The sequence below is a fragment of the Pleurodeles waltl genome, chromosome 4_1, assembly GCF_031143425.1.
Source record: "Pleurodeles waltl isolate 20211129_DDA chromosome 4_1, aPleWal1.hap1.20221129, whole genome shotgun sequence".
Taxonomy (NCBI): domain Eukaryota; kingdom Metazoa; phylum Chordata; class Amphibia; order Caudata; family Salamandridae; genus Pleurodeles; species Pleurodeles waltl.
Genome location: NC_090442.1, coordinates 40,138,827 through 40,161,319, shown reverse-complemented (window position 1 = coordinate 40,161,319; position 22,493 = coordinate 40,138,827). Strand labels below are relative to the sequence as shown.

Here is a 22,493-nt window from a genome sequence, read left to right as displayed (position 1 = left end):
ACCTAATCATATTGTTTACTCTTCCTCGTAGCAGCTTGCCAGGGTGATAGTATATTGCAACAGAACCATTCCACTTCTTCACTGAAAAGAGTCATGCTGGTTACCCAAATGTGCAGCGTGTCATTTTATACAGCTTTCTTTATTGAAATTAAACTTGGACTCACTTGAAATATTCTCTTTCAAAATGAATGTTTTGAGCTGCTGTGAATTTTATATCTAGAGGTGGTGACGGCTTTCAGGTACGTGCTTAGGTCAAGGCCCTGTTCATGTCACTTGTATAAGCTAATTCAGGGAGCAAATTAGCAAGTCAAGAAATGGGAAGTCTGAACTACTGTCAAAGCAGTTTCATTCTCTTTTCAAATAATCCAAAAATACCATTGCAGCATAAAACAGAGTATTCAATAAAAGAAGAAAGGAGGATTAACGGCAAAAAAGCACAGCATAAGATATAAAACTTTGGAAATTATCTAGATATTGTTTGAAAAAACTCCTTTGATGGAAAGAAGATGAAGAACGGTATGGGATCCTGTTCTGCGCACCTGTAAATTGATATGTTCCACATCCATTCATACCACCTAACCCTAAACACCCAAACATGTTGATGTCAGTGACCATGTGGCCTAATGGATAAGGCTTCTGAGTTTGGATCAGAAGATTGAGGGTTCGAGTCCCTTCATGGTTGAGTCTGTTTCTCACAGCACCCAACTTATCTTTACATACAAACTGGAAACACACTCTTACAATACTCCTTTCACTCTCACTCATTAAGAAAGCCCAATGCAAACTGCACAATCAGTCACGTTATGCCTTCCGCATTGCTACTTTTCTGTCTTTCTGCCATACCAAAGTACCTCTTCATAAATGCCACGGATATGCAATACGTATACAACAATATGACATGGCACAATCATTCTGAACAGAACTGTGGGTAGATTCAGTGCAGGGAGTGTGTGCGTGCAGAAAGCAGAAACTATGCATGGGTAGAAGCTCTATGATTTTCTCCAGGAATAATGCAAATTGTCCCTCTGAAAAAGTATAGTACTAGAGAAGAATCATAAAGGATTGACACAATTGCTGCCTTTGCTGTTGCCCCAGTTGTGTAATCTGTCAAGGACTGGTCTCTTGCAGATTGAGGCACCTAGTTGCAATTGTGTGGTAAAAATCACCCTTACAACCATTTTTGCTATAAACTTGAGATCTTTCTGAGATACTATCTCACAGACTTCTTATGAATGAGGAACTCTGAAATTGTCACATTTCAATTTGTACGTCCTTAAAACTCTGCTGGTTATTCAAATGGGCAGATTGTTTTTTAAATTCCTTTCTGTCTCGAGTTGTAGTTATATTGATACAGAGGCATAATTGTTTAATGATATATATTGGTTTGATTGAAATATGTTCGTAGAGGTGGTGATAGGCTTTCTATGACTGTCTGAGAGCAAGGACCGGTTAACGTCTTTTTCCAAGAGCAGTTTGTTGTGAAAGGTATCAGGCAAAGCAGTATGTATTGTGATGTGGTTCTCTGACTGCTTCTGTCCACTTGCCAAAAGTTCCAAGGCCCTATGATAGCACAAAAACTGTAAGATTGAAGTGGTGGGTGCCAGAGGTTTAAAATGGTCAGTTTAATTAAAGACAGAAAAGTGAAACGAATGACTGCAGAAATACTGTATGTGGCCATGAACTGAGATGAAAGGATGATTTTGGAACTCTGTCTTGCAGATTACCCTCAATGCCGCAATGGATAGGGCACTACTCTCACAGACCAGGGTGTGTAAGTTTAAGTCTATCTGAGGTGCACACCCTGAACTAATACATTTTTGCTGAAACCTAATCATATTGTTTACTCTTCCTCGTAGCAGCTTGCCAGGGTGATAGTATATTGCAACAGAACCATTCCACTTCTTCACTGAAAAGAGTCATGCTGGTTACCCAAATGTGCAACGTGTCATTTTATACAGCTTTCTTTATTGAAATTAAACTTGGACTCACTTGAAATATTCTCTTTCAAAATGAATGTTTTGAGCTGCTGTGAATTTTATATCTAGAGGTGGTGACAGGCTTTCAGGTACGTGCTTAGGTCAAGGCCCTGTTCATGTCACTTGTATAAGCTAATTCAGGGAGCAAATTAGCAAGTCAAGAAATGGGAAGTCTGAACTACTGTCAAAGAAGTTTCATTCTCTTTTCAAATAATCCAAAAATACCATTGCAGCATAAAACAGAGTATTCAATCAAAGAAGAAAGGAGGATTAACAGCAAAAAAGCACAGCATAAGATATGAAACTTTGGAAATTATCTAGATATTGTTTGAAAAAACTCCTTTGATGGAAAGAAGATGAAGAACGGTATGGGATCCTGTCCTGCACACCTGTAATTGATATGTTCCACATCCATTCATACCACCTAACCCTAAACACCCAAACATATTGCAGTCAGTGACCATGTGGCCTAATGGATAAGGCCTCTGACTTCGGATCAGAAGATTGAGGGTTCGAGTCCCTTCATGGTTGAGTCTTTTTCTCACAGCACCCAACTTATCTTTACATAAAAACTGGAAACACACTCTTACAATACTCCTTTCACTCTCACTCATTAAGAAAGCCCAATGCAAACTGCACAATCAGTCACGTTATGCCTTCAGCATTGCTACTTTTCAGTCTTTCTGCCATACCAAAGTACCTCTTCATAAATGCCACGGATATGCAATACGTATACAACAATATGACATGGCACAATCATTCTGAACAGAACTGTGGGTAGATTCAGTGCAGGGAGTGTGTGCGTGCAGAAAGCAGAAACTATGCATGGGTAGAAGCTCTATGATTTTCTCCAGGAATAATGCAAATTGTCCCTCTGAAAAAGTATAGTACTAGAGAAGAATCATAAAGGATTGACACAATTGCTGCCTTTGCTGTTGCCCCAGTTGTGTAATCTGTCAAGGACTGGTCTCTTGCAGATTGAGGCACCTAGTTGCAATTGTGTGGTAAAAATCACCCTTACAACCATTTTTGCTATAAACTTGAGATCTTTCTGAGATACTATCTCACAGACTTCTTATGAATGAGGAACTCTGAAATTGTCACATTTCAATTTGTACGTCCTTAAAACTCTGCTGGTTATTCAAATGGGCAGATTGTTTTTTAAATTCCTTTCTGTCTCGAGTTGTAGTTATATTGATACAGAGGCATAATTGTTGAATGATATATATTGGTTTGATTGAAATATGTTCGTAGAGGTGGTGATAGGCTTTCTGTGTCTGTCTGAGAGCAAGGACCGGTTAACGTCTTTTTCCAAGAGCAGTTTGTTGTGAAAGGTATCAGGCAAAGGAGTATGTATTGTGATGTGGTTCTGTGACTGCTTCTATCCACTTGCCAAAAGTTCCAAGGCCCTATGATAGCACAAAAACTGTAAGATTGAAGTGGTGGGTGCCGGAGGTTTAAAATGGTCAGTTTAATTAAAGACAGAAAAGTGAAATGAATGACTGCAGAAATACTGTATGTGGCCATGAACTGAGATGAAAGGATGATTTTGGAACTCTGTCTTGCAGATTACCCTCAATGCTGCAATGGATAGGGCACTACTCTCACAGACAAGGGTGTGTAAGTTTAAGTCTATCTGAGGTGCACACCCTGAACTAATACATTTTTGCTGAAACCTAATCATATTGTTTACTCTTCCTCGTAGCAGCTTGCCAGGGTGATAGTATATTGCAACAGAACCATTCCACTTCTTCACTGAAAAGAGTCATGCTGGTTACCCAAATGTGCAGCGTGTCATTTTATACAGCTTTCTTTATTGAAATTAAACTTGGACTCACTTGAAATATTCTCTTTCAAAATGAATGTTTGAGCTGCTGTGAATTTTATTTCTAGAGGTGGTGACAGGCTTTCAGGTACGTGCTTAGGTCAAGGCCCTGTTCATGTCACTTGTATAAGCTAATTCAGGGAGCAAATTAGCAAGTCAAGAAATGGGAAGTCTGAACTGCTGTCAAAGCAGTTTCATTCTCTTTTCAAATAATCCAAAAATACCATTGCAGCATAAAACAGAGTATTCAATAAAAGAAGAAAGGAGGATTAACGGCAAAAAAGCACAGCATAAGATATGAAACTTTGGAAATTATCTAGATATTGTTTGAAAAAACTCCTTTGATGGAAAGAAGATGAAGAACGGTATGGGATCCTGTCCTGCGCACCTGTAATTGATATGTTCCACATCCATTCATACCACCTAACCCTAAACACCCAAATATGTTGCAGTCAGTGACCATGTGGCCTAATGGATAAGGCGTCTGACTTCGGATCAGAAGATAGAGGGTTCGAGTCCCTTCATGGTTGAGTCTTTTTCTCACAGCACCCAACTTATCTTTACATACAAACTGGAAACACACTCTTACAATACTCCTTTCACTCTAACTCATTAAGAAAGCCCAATGCAAACTGCATAATCAGTCACGTTATGCCTTCCGCATTGCTACTTTTCTGTCTTTCTGCCATACCAAAGTACCTCTTCATAAATGCCACGGATATGCAATACGTATACAACAATATGACATGGCACAATCATTCTGAACAGAACTGTGGGTAGATTCAGTGCAGGGAGTGTGTGCGTGCAGAAAGCAGAAACTATGCATGGGTAGAAGCTCTATGATTTTCTCCAGGAATAATGCAAATTGTCCCTCAGAAAAAGTATAGTACTAGAGAAGAATCATAAAGGATTGACACAATTGCTGCCTTTGCTGTTGCCCCAGTTGTGTAATCTGTCAAGGACTGGTCTCTTGCAGATTGATGCACCTAGTTGCAATTGTGTGCTAAAAATCACCCTTACAACCATTTTTGCTATAAACTTGAGATCTTTCTGAGATACTAGCTCACAGACTTCTTATGAATGAGGAACTCTGAAATTATCACATTCCAATTTGTACGTCCTTAAAACTATGCTGGTTATTCAAATGGGCAGATTGTTTTTTAAATTCCTTTCTGTCTCGAGTTGTAGTTATATTGATACAGAGGCATAATTGTTGAATGATATATAGTGGTTTGATTGAAATATGTTCGTAGAGGTGGTGATAGGCTTTCTGTGTCTGTCTGAGAGCAAGGACCGGTTAACGTCTTTTTCCAAGAGCAGTTTGTTGTGAAAGGTATCAGGCAAAAGAGTATGTATTGTGATGTGGTTCTCTGACTGCTTCTGTCCACTTGCCAAAAGTTCCAAGGCCCTATGATAGCACAAAAACTGTAAGATTGAAGTGGTGGGTGCCGGAGGTTTAAAATGGTCAGTTTAATTAAAGACAGAAAAGTGAAATGAAAGACTGCAGAAATACTGTATGTGGCCATGAACTGAGATGAAAGGATGATTTTGGAACTCTGTCTTGCAGATTACCCTCAATGCCGCAATGGATAGGGCACTACTCTCACAGACAAGGATGTGTAAGTTTAAGTCTATCTGAGGTGCACACCCTGAACTAATACATTTTTGCTGAAACCTAATCATATTGTTTACTCTTCCTCGTAGCAGCTTGCCAGGGTGATAGTATATTGCAACAGAACCATTCCACTTCTTCACTGAAAAGAGTCATGCTGGTTACCCAAATGTGCAGCGTGTCATTTTATACAGCTTTCTTTATTGAAATTAAACTTGGACTCACTTGAAATATTCTCTTTCAAAATGAATGTTTGAGCTGCTGTGAATTTTATTTCTAGAGGTGGTGACCGGCTTTCAGGTACGTGCTTAGGTCAAGGCCCTGTTCATGTCACTTGTATAAGCTAATTCAGGGAGCAAATTAGCAAGTCAAGAAATGGGAAGTCTGAACTACTGTCAAAGCAGTTTCATTCTCTTTTCAAATAATCCAAAAATACCATTGCAGCATAAAACAGAGTATTCAATAAAAGAAGAAAGGAGGATTAACGGCAAAAAAGCACAGCATAAGATATAAAACTTTGGAAATTATCTAGATATTGTTTGAAAAAACTCCTTTGATGGAAAGAAGATGAAGAACGGTATGGGATCCTGTCCTGCGCACCTGTAAATTGATATGTTCCACATCCATTCATACCACCTAACCCTAAACACCCTAACATGTTGATGTCAGTGACCATGTGGCCTAATGGATAAGGCGTCTGAGTTTGGATCAGAAGACTGAGGGTTCGAGTCCCTTCATGGTTGAGTCTGTTTCTCACAGCACTCAACTTATCTTTACATACAAACTGGAAACACACTCTTACAATACTCCTTTCACTCTCACTCATTAAGAAAGCCCAATGCAAACTGCACAATCAGTCACGTTATGCCTTCCGCATTGCTACTTTTCTGTCTTTCTGCCATACCAAAGTACCTCTTCATAAATGCCACGGATATGCAATACGTATACAACAATATGACATGGCACAATCATTCTGAACAGAACTGTGGGTAGATTCAGTGCAGGGAGTGTGTGCGTGCAGAAAGCAGAAACTATGCATGGGTAGAAGCTCTATGATTTTCTCCAGGAATAATGCAAATTGTCCCTCTGAAAAAGTATAGTACTAGAGAAGAATCATAAAGGATTGACACAATTGCTGCCTTTGCTGTTGCCCCAGTTGTGTAATCTGTCAAGGACTGGTCTCTTGCAGATTGAGGCACCTAGTTGCAATTGTGTGGTAAAAATCACCCTTACAACCATTTTTGCTATAAACTTGAGATCTTTCTGAGATACTATCTCACAGACTTCTTATGAATGAGGAACTCTGAAATTGTCACATTTCAATTTGTACGTCCTTAAAACTCTGCTGGTTATTCAAATGGGCAGATTGTTTTTTAAATTCCTTTCTGTCTCGAGTTGTAGTTATATTGATACAGAGGCATAATTGTTTAATGATATATATTGGTTTGATTGAAATATGTTCGTAGAGGTGGTGATAGGCTTTCTGTGTCTGTCTGAGAGCAAGGACCGGTTAACGTCTTTTTCCAAGAGCAGTTTGTTGTGAAAGGTATCAGGCAAAGGAGTATGTATTGTGATGTGGTTCTCTGACTGCTTCTGTCCACTTGCCAAAAGTTCCAAGGCCCTATGATAGCACAAAAACTGTAAGATTGAAGTGGTGGGTGCCAGAGGTTTAAAATGGTCAGTTTAATTAAAGACAGAAAAGTGAAACGAATGACTGCAGAAATACTGTATGTGGCCATGAACTGAGATGAAAGGATGATTTTGGAACTCTGTCTTGCAGATTACCCTCAATGCCGCAATGGATAGGGCACTACTCTCACAGACCAGGGTGTGTAAGTTTAAGTCTATCTGAGGTGCACACCCTGAACTAATACATTTTTGCTGAAACCTAATCATATTGTTTACTCTTCCTCGTAGCAGCTTGCCAGGGTGATAGTATATTGCAACAGAACCATTCCACTTCTTCACTGAAAAGAGTCATGCTGGTTACCCAAATGTGCAGCGTGTCATTTTATACAGCTTTCTTTATTGAAATTAAACTTGGACTCACTTGAAATATTCTCTTTCAAAATGAATGTTTTGAGCTGCTGTGAATTTTATATCTAGAGGTGGTGACAGGCTTTCAGGTACGTGCTTAGGTCAAGGCCCTGTTCATGTCACTTGTATAAGCTAATTCAGGGAGCAAATTAGCAAGTCAAGAAATGGGAAGTCTGAACTACTGTCAAAGAAGTTTCATTCTCTTTTCAAATAATCCAAAAATACCATTGCAGCATAAAACAGAGTATTCAATCAAAGAAGAAAGGAGGATTAACAGCAAAAAAGCACAGCATAAGATATGAAACTTTGGAAATTATCTAGATATTGTTTGAAAAAACTCCTTTGATGGAAAGAAGATGAAGAACGGTATGGGATCCTGTCCTGCACACCTGTAATTGATATGTTCCACATCCATTCATACCACCTAACCCTAAACACCCAAACATATTGCAGTCAGTGACCATGTGGCCTAATGGATAAGGCCTCTGACTTCGGATCAGAAGATTGAGGGTTCGAGTCCCTTCATGGTTGAGTCTTTTTCTCACAGCACCCAACTTATCTTTACATAAAAACTGGAAACACACTCTTACAATACTCCTTTCACTCTCACTCATTAAGAAAGCCCAATGCAAACTGCACAATCAGTCACGTTATGCCTTCAGCATTGCTACTTTTCAGTCTTTCTGCCATACCAAAGTACCTCTTCATAAATACCTTGGATATGCAATACGTATACAACAATATGACATGGCACAATCATTCTGAACAGAACTGTGGGTAGATTCAGTGCATGAAGTGTGTGCGTGCAGAAAGCAGAAACTATGCATGGGTAGAAGCTCTATGATTTTCTCCAGGAATAATGCAAATTGTCCCTCAGAAAAAGTATAGTACTAGAGAAGAATCCTAAAGGATTGACACAATTGCTGCCTTTGCTGTTGCCCCAGTTGTGTAATCTGTCAAGGACTGGTCTCTTGCAGATTGATGCACCTAGTTGCAATTGTGTGGTAAAAATCACCCTTACAACCATTTTTGCTATAAACTTGAGATCTTTCTGAGATACTATCTCACAGACTTCTTATGAATAAGGAACTCTGAAATTGTCACATTCCAATTTGTACATCCTTAAAACTCTGCTGGTTATTCAAATGGGCAGATTGTTTTTTAAATTCCTTTCTGTCTCGAGTTGTAGTTATATTGATACAGAGGCATAATTGTTGAATGATATATATTGGTTTGATTGAAATATGTTCGTAGAGGTGGTGATAGGATTTCTGTGTCTGTCTGAGAGCAAGGACCGGTTAAAGTCTTTTTCCAAGAGCAATTTGTTGTGAAAGGTATCAGGCAAAGGAGTATGTATTGTGATGTGGTTCTCTGACTGCTTCTGTCCACTTGCCAAAAGTTCCAAGGCCCTATGAAAGCACAAAAACGGTAAGATTGAAGTGGTGGGTGCCGGAGGTTTAAAATGGTCAGTTTAATTAAAGACAGAAAAGTGAAACGAATGACTGCAGAAATACTGTATGTGGCCATGAACTGAGATGAAAGGATGATTTTGGAACTCTGTCTTGCAGATTACCCTCAATGCTGCAATGGATAGGGCACTACTCTCACAGACAAGGGTGTGTAAGTTTAAGTCTATCTGAGGTGCACACCCTGAACTAATACATTTTTGCTGAAACCTAATCATATTGTTTACTCTTCCTCGTAGCAGCTTGCCAGGGTGATAGTATATTGCAACAGAACCATTCCACTTCTTCACTGAAAAGAGTCATGCTGGTTACCCAAATGTGCAGCGTGTCATTTTATACAGCTTTCTTTATTGAAATTAAACTTGGACTCACTTGAAATATTCTCTTTCAAAATGAATGTTTGAGCTGCTGTGAATTTTATTTCTAGAGGTGGTGACAGGCTTTCAGGTACGTGCTTAGGTCAAGGCCCTGTTCATGTCACTCGTATAAGCTAATTCAGGGAGCAAATTAGCAAGTCAAGAAATGGGAAGTCTGAACTGCTGTCAAAGCAGTTTCATTCTCTTTTCAAATAATCCAAAAATACCATTGCAGCATAAAACAGAGTATTCAATAAAAGAAGAAAGGAGGATTAACGGCAAAAAAGCACAGCATAAGATATGAAACTTTGGAAATTATCTAGATATTGTTTGAAAAAACTCCTTTGATAGAAAGAAGATGAAGAACGGTATGGGATCCTGTCCTGCGCACCTGTAATTGATATGTTCCACATCCATTCATACCACCTAACCCTAAACACCCAAACATGTTGCAGTCAGTGACCATGTGGCCTAATGGATAAGGCGTCTGACTTCGGATCAGAAGATAGAGGGTTCGAGTCCCTTCATGGTTGAGTCTTTTTCTCACAGCACCCAACTTATCTTTACATACAAACTGGAAACACACTCTTACAATACTCCTTTCACTCTAACTCATTAAGAAAGCCCAATGCAAACTGCATAATCAGTCACGTTATGCCTTCCGCATTGCTACTTTTCTGTCTTTCTGCCATACCAAAGTACCTCTTCATAAATGCCACGGATATGCAATACGTATACAACAATATGACATGGCACAATCATTCTGAACAGAACTGTGGGTAGATTCAGTGCAGGGAGCGTGTGCGTGCAGAAAGCAGAAACTATGCATGGGTAGAAGCTCTATGATTTTCTCCAGGAATAATGCAAATTGTCCCTCAGAAAAAGTATAGTACTAGAGAAGAATCATAAAGGATTGACACAATTGCTGCCTTTGCTGTTGCCCCAGTTGTGTAATCTGTCAAGGACTGGTCTCTTGCAGATTGAGGCACCTAGTTGCAATTGTGTGGTAAAAATCACCCTTACAACCATTTTTGCTATAAACTTGAGATCTTTCTGAGGTACTATCTCACAGACTTCTTATGAATGAGGAACTCTGAAATTGTCACATTCCAATTTGTACGTCCTTAAAACTCTGCTGGTTATTCAAATGGGCAGATTGTTTTTTAAATTCCTTTCTGTCTCGAGTTGAAGTTATATTGATACATAGGCATAATTGTTGTATGATATATATTGGTTTGATTGAAATATGTTCGCAGAGGTGGTGTTAGGCTTTCTGTGTCTGTCTGAGAGCAAGGACCGGTTAACGTATTTTTCCAAGAGCAGTTTGTTGTGAAAGGTATCAGGCAAAGGAGTATGTATTGTGATGTGGTTCTCTGACTGCTTCTGTCCACTTGCCAAAAGTTCCAAGGCCCTATGATAGCACAAAAACGGTAAGATTGAAGTGGTGGGTGCCGGAGGTTTAAAATGGTCAGTTTAATTAAAGACAGAAAAGTGAAACGAATGACTGCAGAAATACTGTATGTGACCATGAACTGAGATGAAAGGATGATTTTGGAACTCTGTCTTGCAGATTACCCTCAATGCCGCAATGGATAGGGCACTACTCTCACAGACCAGGGTGTGTAAGTTTAAGTCTATCTGAGGTGCACACCCTGAACTAATACATTTTTGCTGAAACCTAATCATATTGTTTACTCTTCCTCGTAGCAGCTTGCCAGGGTGATAGTATATTGCAACAGAACCATTCCACTTATTCACTGAAAAGAGTCATGCTGGTTACCCAAATGTGCAGCGTGTCATTTTATACAGCTTTCTTTATTGAAATTAAACTTGGACTCACTTGAAATATTCTCTTTCAAAATGAATGTTTTGAGCTGCTGTGAATTTTATATCTAGAGGTGGTGACAGGCTTTCAGGTACGTGCTTAGGTCAAGGCCCTGTTCATGTCACTTGTATAAGCTAATTCAGGGAGCAAATTAGCAAGTCAAGAAATGGGAAGTCTGAACTACTGTGAAAGCAGTTTCATTCTCTTTTCAAATAATCCAAAAATACCATTGCAGCATAAAACAGAGTATTCAATAAAAGAAGAAAGGAGGATTAACGGCAAAAAAGCACATCATAAGATATGAAACTTTGGAAATTATCTAGATATTGTTTGAAAAAACTCCTTTGATGGAAAGAAGATGAAGAACGGTATGGGATCCTGTCCTGCGCACCTGTAATTGATATGTTCCACATCCATTCATACCACCTAACCCTAAACACCCAAACATATTGCAGTCAGTGACCATGTGGCCTAATGGATCAGGCGTCTGACTTCGGATCAGAAGATTGAGGGTTCGAGTCTCTTCGTGGTTGAGTCTTTTTCTCACAGCACCCAACTTATCTTTACATACAAACTGGAGGCACACTCTTACAATACTCCTTTCACTCTCACTCATTAAGAAAGCTCAATACAAACTGCACAATCAGTCACGTTATGCCTTCAGCATTGCTTCTTTTCGGTCTTTCTGCCATACCAAAGTACCTCTTCATAAATGCCACGGATATGCAATACGTATGCAACAATATGACACGGCACAATCATTCTTAACAGAACTGTGGGTAGATGCAGTGCAGGGAGTGTGTGCGTGTAGAAAGCAGAAACTATGCATGCGTAGAAACTCTATGATTTTCTCCAGGAATAATGCAAATTGTCCCTCAGAAAAAATATAGTACTGGAGAAGAATCATAAAGGATTGACACAATTGCTGCCTTTGCTGTTGCCCCCATTGTGTAATCTGTCAAGGACTGGTCTCTTGCAGATTGAGGCACCTAGTTGCAATTGTGTGGTATAAATCACCCTTACAACCATTTTTGCTATAAACTTGAGATCTTTCTGAGATACTATCTCACAGACTTCTTATGAATAAGGAACTCTGAAATTGTCACATTCCAATTTGTACGTCCTTAAAACTCTGCTGGTTATTCAAATGGGCAGATTGTTTTTTAAATTCCTTTCTGTCTCGAGTTGTAGTTATATTGATACAGAGGCATAATTGTTGAATGATATATATTGGTTTGATTGAAATATGTTCGTAGAGGTGGTGATAGGCTTTCTGTGTCTGTCTGAGAGCAAGGACCGGTTAACGTCTTTTTCCAAGAGCAATTTGTTGTGAAAGGTATCAGGCAAAGGAGTATGTATTGTGATGTGGTTCTCTGACTGCTTCTGTCCACATGCCAAAAGTTCCAAGGCCCTATGAAAGCACAAAAACGGTAAGATTGAAGTGGTGGGTGCCGGAGGTTTAAAATGGTCAGTTTAATTAAAGACAGAAAAGGGAAACGAATGACTGCAGAAATACTGTATGTGGCCATGAACTGAGATGAAAGGATGATTTTGGAACTCTGTCTTGCAGATTACACTCAATGCCGCAATGGATAGGGCACTACTCTCACAGACCAGGGTGTGTAAGTTTAAGTCTCTCTGAGGTGCACACCCTGAACTAATACATTTTTGTTGAAACCTAATCATATTGTTTACTCTTCCTCGTAGCAGCTTGCCACGGTGATAGTATATTGCACAGAACCATTCCACTTCTTCACTGAAAAGAGTCATGCTTGTTACCCAAATGTGCAGCGTGTCATTTTATACAGCTTTCTTTATTGAAATTAAACTTGGACTCACTTGAAATATTCTCTTTCAAAATGAATGTTTGAGCTGCTGTGAATTTTATTTCTAGAGGTGGTGACCGGCTTTCAGGTACGTGCTTAGGTCAAGGCCCTGTTCATGTCACTTGTATAAGCTAATTCAGGGAGCAAATTAGCAAGTCAAGAAATGGGAAGTCTGAACTACTGTCAAAGCAGTTTCATTCTCTTTTCAAATAATCCAAAAATACCATTGCAGCATAAAACAGAGTATTCAATAAAAGAAGAAAGGAGGATTAACGGCAAAAAAGCACAGCATAAGATATGAAACTTTGGAAATTATCTAGATATTGTTTGAAAAAACTCCTTTGATGGAAAGAAGATGAAGAACGGTATGGGATCCTGTCCTGCGCACCTGTAATTGATATGTTCCACATCCATTCATACCACCTAACCCTAAACACCCAAACATGTTGATGTCAGTGACCATGTGGCCTAATGGATAAGGCGTCTGACTTCGGATCAGAAGATTGAGGGTTCGAGTCCCTTCATGGTTGAGTCTTTTTCTCACAGCACCCACCTTATCTTTACATACAAACTGGAAACACACTCTTACAATACTCCTTTCACTCTCACTCATTAAGAAAGCCCAATGCAAACTGCACAATCAGTCACGTTATGCCTTCCGCATTGCTACTTTTCTGTCTTTCTGCCATACCAAAGTACCTCTTCATAAATGCCACGGATATGCAATACGTATACAACAATATGACATGGCACAATCATTCTGAACAGAACTGTGGGTAGATTCAGTGCAGGGAGTGTGTGCGTGCAGAAAGCAGAAACTATGCATGGGTAGAAGCTCTATGATTTTCTCCAGGAATAATGCAAATTGTCCCTCTGAAAAAGTATAGTACTAGAGAAGAATCATAAAGGATTGACACAATTGCTGCCTTTGCTGTTGCCCCAGTTGTGTAATCTGTCAAGGACTGGTCTCTTGCAGATTGAGGCACCTAGTTGCAATTGTGTGGTAAAAATCACCCTTACAACCATTTTTGCTATAAACTTGAGTTCTTTCTGAGATACTATCTCACAGACTTCTTATGAATGAGGAACTCTGAAATTGTCACATTCCAATTTGTACGTCCTTAAAACTCTGCTGGTTATTCAAATGGGCAGATTGTTTTTTAAATTCCTTTCTGTCTCGAGTTGTAGTTATATTGATACAGAGGCATAATTGTTGAATGATATATATTGGTTTGATTGAAATATGTTCGTAGAGGTGGTGATAGGCTTTCTGTGTCTGTCTGAGAGCAAGGACCGGTTAACGTCTTTTTCCAAGAGCAATTTGTTGTGAAAGGTATCAGGCAAAGGAGTATGTATTGTGATGTGGTTCTCTGACTGCTACTGTCCACTTGCCAAAAGTTCCAAGGCCCTATGAAAGCACAAAAACGGTAAGAATGAAGTGGTGGGTGCCGGAGGTTTAAAATGGTCAGTTTAATTAAAGACAGAAAAGTGAAACGAATGACTGCAGAAATACTGTATGTGGCCATGAACTGAGATGAAAGGATGATTTTGGAACTCTGTCTTGCAGATTACACTCAATGCCGCAATGGATAGGGCCCTACTCTCACAGACCAAGGTGTGTAAGTTTAAGTCTATCTGAGGTGCACACCCTGAACTAATACATTTTTGCTGAAACCTAATCATATTGTTTACTCTTCCTCGTAGCAGCTTGCCAGGGTGATAGTATATTGCAACAGAACCATTCCACTTCTTCACTGAAAAGAGTCATGCTGGTTACCCAAATGTGCAGCGTGTCATTTTATACAGCTTTCTTTATTGAAATTAAACTTGGACTCACTTGAAATATTCTCTTTCAAAATGAATGTTTTGAGCTGCTGTGAATTTTATATCTAGAGGTGGTGACGGCTTTCAGGTACGTGCTTAGGTCAAGGCCCTGTTCATGTCACTTGTACAGTATAAGCTAATTCAGGGAGAAAATTAGCAAGTCAAGAAATGGGAAGTCTGAACTACTGTCAAAGCAGTTTCATTCTCTTTTCAAATAATCCAAAAATACCATTGCAGCATAAAACAGAGTATTCAATCAAAGAAGAAAGGAGGATTAACGGCAAAAAAGCACAGCATAAGATATGAAACTTTGGAAATTATCTAGATATTGTTTGAAAAAACTCCTTTGATGGAAAGAAGATGAAGAACGGTATGGGATCCTGTCCTGCACACCTGTAATTGATATGTTCCACATCCATTCATACCACCTAACCCTAAACACCCAAACATATTGCAGTCAGTGACCATGTGGCCTAATGGATAAGGCCTCTGACTTCGGATCAGAAGATTGAGGGTTCGAGTCCCTTCATGGATAAGTCTTTTTCTCACAGCACCCAACTTATCTTTACATAAAAACTGGAAACACACTCTTACAATACTCCTTTCACTCTCACTCATTAAGAAAGCCCAATACAAACTGCAAAATCAGTCACGTTATGCCTTCAGCATTGCTACTTTTCTGTCCTTCTGCCATACCAAAGTACCTCTTAATAAATGCCACGGATATGCAATACGTATACAACAATATGACATGGCACAATCATTCTTAACAGAACTGTGGGTAGATGCAGTGCAGGGAGTGTGTGCGTGTAGAAAGCAGAAACTATGCATGCGTAGAAACTCTATGATTTTCTCCAGGAATAATGCAAATTGTCCCTCAGAAAAAATATAGTACTGGAGAAGAATCATAAAGGATTGACACAATTGCTGCCTTTGCTGTTGCCCCAATTGTGTAATCTGTCAAGGACTGGTCTCTTGCAGATTGAGGCACCTAGTTGCAATTGTGTGGTATAAATCACCCTTACAACCATTTTTGCTATAAACTTGAGATCTTTCTGAGATACTATCTCACAGACTTCTTATGAATAAGGAACTCTGAAATTGTCACATTCCAATTTGTACGTCCTTAAAACTCTGCTGGTTATTCAAATGGGCAGATTGTTTTTTAAATTCCTTTCTGTCTCGAGTTGTAGTTATATTGATACAGAGGCATAATTGTTGAATGATATATATTGGTTTGATTGAAATATGTTCGTAGAGGTGGTGATAGGCTTTCTGTGTCTGTCTGAGAGCAAGGACCGGTTAACGTCTTTTTCCAAGAGCAGTTTGTTGTGAAAGGTATCAGGCAAAGGAGTATGTATTGTGATGTGGTTCTCTGACTGCTTCTGTCCACTTGCCAAAAGTTCCAAGGCCCTATGATAGCACAAAAACTGTAAGATTGAAGTGGTGGGTGCCAGAGGTTTAAAATGGTCAGTTTAATTAAAGACAGAAAAGTGAAACGAATGACTGCAGAAATACTGTATGTGGCCATGAACTGAGATGAAAGGATGATTTTGGAACTCTGTCTTGCAGATTACCCTCAATGCCGCAATGGATAGGGCACTACTCTCACAGACCAGGGTGTGTAAGTTTAAGTCTATCTGAGGTGCACACCCTGAACTAATACATTTTTGCTGAAACCTAATCATATTGTTTACTCTTCCTCGTAGCGGCTTGCCAGGGTGATAGTATATTGCAACAGAACCATTCCACTTCTTCACTGAAAAGAGTCATGCTGGTTACCCAAATGTGCAGCGTGTCATTTTATACAGCTTTCTTTATTGAAATTAAACTTGGACTCACTTGAAATATTCTCTTTCAAAATGAATGTTTTGAGCTGCTGTGAATTTTATATCTAGAGGTGGTGACAGGCTTTCAGGTACGTGCTTAGGTCAAGGCCCTGTTCATGTCACTTGTATAAGCTAATTCAGGGAGCAAATTAGCAACTCAAGAAATGGGAAGTCTGAACTACTGTCAAAGAAGTTTCATTCTCTTTTCAAATAATCCAAAAATACCATTGCAGCATAAAACAGAGTATTCAATCAAAGAAGAAAGGAGGATTAACAGCAAAAAAGCACAGCATAAGATATGAAACTTTGGAAATAATCTAGATATTGTTTGAAAAAACTCCTTTGATGGAAAGAAGATGAAGAACGGTATGGGATCCTGTCCTGCGCACCTGTAATTGATATGTTCCACATACATTCATACCACCTAACCCTAAACACCCAAACATGTTGCTGTCAGTGACCATGTGGCCTAATGGATAAGGCGTCTGACTTCGGATCAGAAGATTGAGGGTTCGAGTCCCTTCATGGTTGAGTCTTTTTCTCACAGCACCCAACTTATCTTTACATACAAACTGGAAACACTCTTACAATACTCCTTTCACTCTTGATAGAGCGGTCCGTACTAATAATTTTACCTGTGCTCGGACGCTCTTTAGGCCGATGAATCTTTTGACTAAGTGGGACTCTCTGTACTCTATATCGGTCAACTTCCTTAAATCAATAATTAATAACGAACATAAGCAATACCTTGATCAACATAACACTTGACAATTAATCCAGAATACATTTCGGCGAACCCTGACCTTTCAGTCAGGAATAACCACACCAGTTTATTCAAAGTTAGTGAATTTTATTTCCCTATATTAACAAAGCTAGCACAATATAGATGTGTCTCAACACCAAATGATAAACATATATGGACATTAATAGCTGTCCATAACGGCGAAACAGGTGCAATCTATGCAGCATTTGAATAACAAGGCATTCAATAATAGCAATGCAAATCACTAAAACTATAATCTGTAACGAGCTAATTGCATACATTTAGTCAGCATAACAAGATCTCAAATTGCATCGTGCGACAAAAGGAATCCTCTTCTAACCTCAAATTAGCATCGGCATGTGGGACTTCATTCAAAAACAATTAACAACATTAATTTAGAAAAACTCCTAACTAGGGCTCTTATCAAAATCAGCAGTTGGTTACCTAAAGGAAACACAATGCAATTGTACAATTTCCTTTCATATTTACCAATTACGATCAGCATACAAGGAAGTCTTCGTCTCACAGGTACCGTTTCTCGATCTGCATGGGTACCGTTTCGATCAGCATGGGACGGGACTAAGGGGCAGGGGTGGACGGGGCAATTGCCTCACGGCGGCAAAATAAAACTACTACTTCATGTAAAGGGATCAGAGTTAAAGTCTCTAGGGCAAGAATCATTTAAAGTCTCTTTCTCTCGATTAGAGAAAGCATCAGAGTATCTTTCAAAATGGCGTCGCAGCAAAGTGGGCCATAATAGCTACGGAATGACGCGATGTCGGGCAATAGCTGGTAATGGCTGATAATAGCTGTAATGGCTACTTCCTTCTCGTGCACCTGGTTTAAATAGACAACAGTTCGAATCCAGTAGGGTCTTCCATTGGAGGGTTCATAGGTTAGCTTCAAATTGTCCAATCAAAAACGACAGTTCTCAAGCTTTTACTTAAGCATACATTATCCTTGGAGATGGGTACGCAAGTTGCAACATTTTATACCAATTAACTCACTTTCAGAGCTTCCATTGTCCGCACCTGCAGATCGACCTTGGAGTAAAGAGAAAATATGCCAGGCTGGCACGAAACCTTAAGATAAGCATGTGAACGATCTCAGTGGAAAAGTACAGCTTCAAGCAGAAATACACGTTTATTAGCACATTGGAAAAATACGAGCATCTAAACCGTGAGACCAGGCCACTAGGCCAAAGCCTCCACTAAAGTAATGCTAAGCTAAAACATTTCAAACAAGCAAATCATAGCACACGTTTACGATTATGTCGGATTAGTGCAATTCTAATACACCACGTCATATAAAGCACGCTTATAAATGTTGGCAAACTACTCTGAGGGCACATTTTGTCCCCGTAAAATCTTTATTAGTTCGGTTAAAGTCACACATGATTATTTCACACTACGTTTACGTGTTAATAAATGTAAAACCTTCATTTTCTGCTTCATCAATCCCTCCTCTGATGACTACTTGTCATCACACCAAATCATGCCCACAAATTTTATTCCATTAAAATTCTGTCAGTTCTCTTTTCCTTTTAGTTCCCCTAGTTTGCGCTTTGTATTCTTCTGCCATTCTTTTCATAATTTTCTCTTCCTTTCTTCTTCTAATTCTTTCCATAATCATTATTATTCCCCTTTTTATTCCCCAAATTCCAAATATGCAAATTATTACTATTAATATTCCTTCTATTATTTTCAGTAATATTCCATTCCAAATTCCCCCAATCCAATGTCCCACTGAAACAATACCTTTTCCAACCTTCTCCCACACTCCTGGTTCTTTCAATTCCTTCAAATCTGCACTCTCTTTTGTTAGATTAGCAAGCATAGTTTTAATTTTCACACTATTGACTGGAATATAAGTACAACAGTGGCGCGCACCAAGCATTTTGCAAACACCGCCATCCTTTGCTAAAAGAATGTCTAAAGCAAGCCTGTTTTGAAGAGTCATAGCTCTTTCTGCTGCAAGTTCAGCATCTATCAGGATTATAGCACCTGAAAACTTTGTCAACATGTTATCCACTATAGTAGACAACTTTCTTATTTTGATGGAATTCAGCACAACTCCCAGTGAAGGAATCATGGCTCCAAATATATCTCCTACCACAGCAGCTGCGGTCTCTCTTTTCTGGATACGATGGGATCCAGATGTCTTTTGAATCATCGATAGGTCATCCAGTTGATAAACCTTTGGGAACACTATACCCAAATAACATCTCCCCCACCATCCCTTTGGAAGACGATAATAGGCATTATACCCACAAATGTAATATACACCTGGAATGACAGGGTCAAGTCCGTTCATCATGAATGTCCATTTGGCCTTAAAGATAAACGTATGTTTACACTCACTCGCTCCTACAAAAATATTGTCATAATAGGATTCACCTCGATATATACAAAATTTCCCTACATGCCAAGCATCTAAAGCTATTTTCCCTTGTGTCTTTATTGCTGCAAAATCATAATTATCTACTGAAGTCCTCTTATGTAGCTCTTTTTCTAATTTCGCCTTCATTTGTGCCCTTCTATCATCTGTGCGATCTAAAAAGCTTATTTCTATTGCAGAGAGCGAGCAGGTAAGGTTTTCCCTATGAGCGTGAGCCATTTCAAAAGGTTGCATTGGCTCGAAAAATTCCCTCATTATTTTAGCATCCCAATCTTTAGCAATCTGGCTTAGCTGCGCTATTATAGGAACATATGCAAAGGTAACATCATAATTTGAGTAAAAATACTGTATGTTAGTTTGACCATAAAATCTAGACATTACTATACTACATGTAATCCCGTATGTAAGAGGCATGTGGTGATATGTCACCCCTTCCTTCGCTGATGTCGGTATCTGTGTACACACATAACAATCTTTTGCATCCATAGTCTCAACATATTATGTTAGCAAGCGATAGAAAACGTTATACTAAAGCTCTTTCTTATCGTCCAAGAGTCTCTCATCCAATGCTAGTCTTTTCAATGCGGTTAGTTCGGTGACAGTAACAGGAGCAAGAGTAGAAGCATCAATTCTCTCATTCTCAGTCTTACCATGTATTCCAAGCACAATTGCCATTATTATTAGTACACATGCAATTATCAAGCCTATACACACATATTTACAATATTTCTTTCTATTGTTTTGCGTCATGATCTGTATAGAATCAGAGAGCTAGAAGCACTTGTAAATGAAACTATTTAGCAATTCAGTTACAAAGCTGAACGAGCACAATGTTCACACCGTCTTCTTCAGGAGGCCAGTCACTTATCGGTTAGCAGCATTTGTCTCAATTCGGCAATAACTCAGTCTTTATCAGTTCAGCAAGTCTCATCCGGTTTAGCAATGTCTCAGCTGGTTGTTTGTTTCACGTTATATTGTAGCAAGCAATATCATTTATGACCCTTTCAATCGACAGAGTCCATAAAACTTTTCTTTTCTATTGGTATCTCTTCTTCTTCTTCGTTCTCGATGCTTAGAGATACAAACTCGTCAGTCCAATCGTCATTGACTACATATGCCCATTCAGGACCGGAATATCTCCTGTTTGGTATCCTTTTCCTTTTCAATTTTGCTTCTCTTTTTGATTCTGCTTCGCTGGTACTTTCCTCTTTTGTCAAGTCTTTTTCTTCACTTGAGGATTGTTCCACAACAGTCACTTCCTTTCTTTTCTCTTTCACTTTTGGCCTTTCTCCGTCGTTCAAACTTTCTTTAGTCCTTTCTTTTATTGGTGATATACTTAGTCTCCTCTTTGCACCGTGTCCATTTGATGGACCTGCGATCTTTTCTGAGGAAGCTTGAACCTTTTCGTTCTGTTCTGCCTTGTCCCCTCCTTCTGGGGAATCAATCACGTTCTCTTTTTCTTTTTCTATACCGTCTGCTTCTGGGAAAACCCTCCTCTGATCAGGCTCTCCTGCTTTTTCACCTTTTTCGAGCCCTTCGTCACCGTTACTTTCGTCAGGCTCTTTATCACTTTCAGCTGCTTCAGGTTCTTTGTCACCTTCAGCTGCTTCAGGCTCTTTGCTACCCTCAGCTGCTTCAGGTTCTTTGTCACCTTCAGCTGCTTCGTCGCTGTCTGAACTTTCTCCTTGGTCTCCCCCAAGCGAATTGGTCTCTTCGTCCTCAGAGAATATCTCCCTCTCTCCCGTTCCTGCCTGTTCGCTTTCAGTTCGGTTTTGCTCTGTCTCAGCACTCAGCACTGTTTTGTCAGGCACTGGCAGTTTTAGCGCTTCAACTTCCTCATCTGTGGGACACAACACCTTCTTTGTGTGACTGGCGTGAATCCAGTTGGGAACCCCCGCACACTTCACAGCGGTAGTTGTCGTCAGGATCACTTGGAAAGGGCCTTTCCAACGGGGTTCCAGACACGACTTTCTCACGTGCTTCTTTACCACGACCCAGTCACCTGCTTTCAGTGCGTGTCCTGGACCTTGGATCGGTGGCAAGGTGGTCGCTTCCACCTGGTGAGAGAAAGAGCGAACCACGTCAGCCAGACCCTTGCAGTAGTCTAACACCATATCATCTGTAATATTCAAAAGCGCGTTTGCGGGAACTGCAGGAAGTCTCATAGCCCTGCCCATGAGAATTTCGTGCGGAGACAATCCAGTCTTTCTATCAGGGGTGTTTCTCATTGACATTAGCACTAAGGGCAATGCGTCAGGCCATTTCAAGTTTGTCGATGCACATATTTTCGCCATTCTTGATTTCAGTGTACCATTCATTTGCTCCACCAGTCCTGAGGCTTCAGGGCGATAGCTACAATGTAGTTTTTGCTCAATGTTCAGCGCTTCGCAAAGTAACTTTATCACCTCGTTATTGAAGTGACTTCCCCTATCTGATTCTAAAGAGATCGGGAATCCGAAACGTGGTATTAACTCTCTCAACAATAGCTTTGCAACTGTAAGGCTGTCATTTCTACGTGTGGGGTATGCCTCAATCCAATGACTAAAAATGCACACAATCACCAACACATACTTCAGACCTCCATGCACAGGCATCTCGATGAAGTCCATCTGCATTCGACTAAAAGGCCCGCTTGCCCTACCAATGTGGCTCGCGTTCACAACTGTTCCCTTTCCTGGGTTCATCTGCTGGCAAGTGACACATCGATGGCAAACTGCTTCTGCAGCTTGACGAAATCTGGGGTTAAACCAATCAGTT

General features: G+C 39.7%; 7 non-coding genes across 7 annotated transcripts; all 7 read left to right on the top strand.

Moving 5' to 3' along the window:
* Nucleotides 1-2,434: 2,434 nt before the first annotated feature.
* Nucleotides 2,435-2,507, top strand: TRNAR-UCG (transfer RNA arginine (anticodon UCG)). The gene has a single exon. It is a non-coding gene; the product is annotated as a tRNA-Arg (tRNA).
* Nucleotides 2,508-4,258: 1,751 nt separating this feature from the next.
* Nucleotides 4,259-4,331, top strand: TRNAR-UCG (transfer RNA arginine (anticodon UCG)). The gene has a single exon. It is a non-coding gene; the product is annotated as a tRNA-Arg (tRNA).
* A 1,752-nt stretch (nucleotides 4,332-6,083) lies between these two features.
* TRNAQ-UUG (transfer RNA glutamine (anticodon UUG)) lies at nucleotides 6,084-6,156 on the top strand. The gene has a single exon. It is a non-coding gene; the product is annotated as a tRNA-Gln (tRNA).
* A 1,752-nt stretch (nucleotides 6,157-7,908) lies between these two features.
* On the top strand, nucleotides 7,909-7,981 carry TRNAR-UCG (transfer RNA arginine (anticodon UCG)). Its single transcript has one exon. It is a non-coding gene; the product is annotated as a tRNA-Arg (tRNA).
* Nucleotides 7,982-9,732: 1,751 nt separating this feature from the next.
* On the top strand, nucleotides 9,733-9,805 carry TRNAR-UCG (transfer RNA arginine (anticodon UCG)). The gene has a single exon. It is a non-coding gene; the product is annotated as a tRNA-Arg (tRNA).
* Nucleotides 9,806-13,380: 3,575 nt separating this feature from the next.
* TRNAR-UCG (transfer RNA arginine (anticodon UCG)) lies at nucleotides 13,381-13,453 on the top strand. Its single transcript has one exon. It is a non-coding gene; the product is annotated as a tRNA-Arg (tRNA).
* A 3,581-nt stretch (nucleotides 13,454-17,034) lies between these two features.
* TRNAR-UCG (transfer RNA arginine (anticodon UCG)) lies at nucleotides 17,035-17,107 on the top strand. Its single transcript has one exon. It is a non-coding gene; the product is annotated as a tRNA-Arg (tRNA).
* Nucleotides 17,108-22,493: the final 5,386 nt, after the last annotated feature.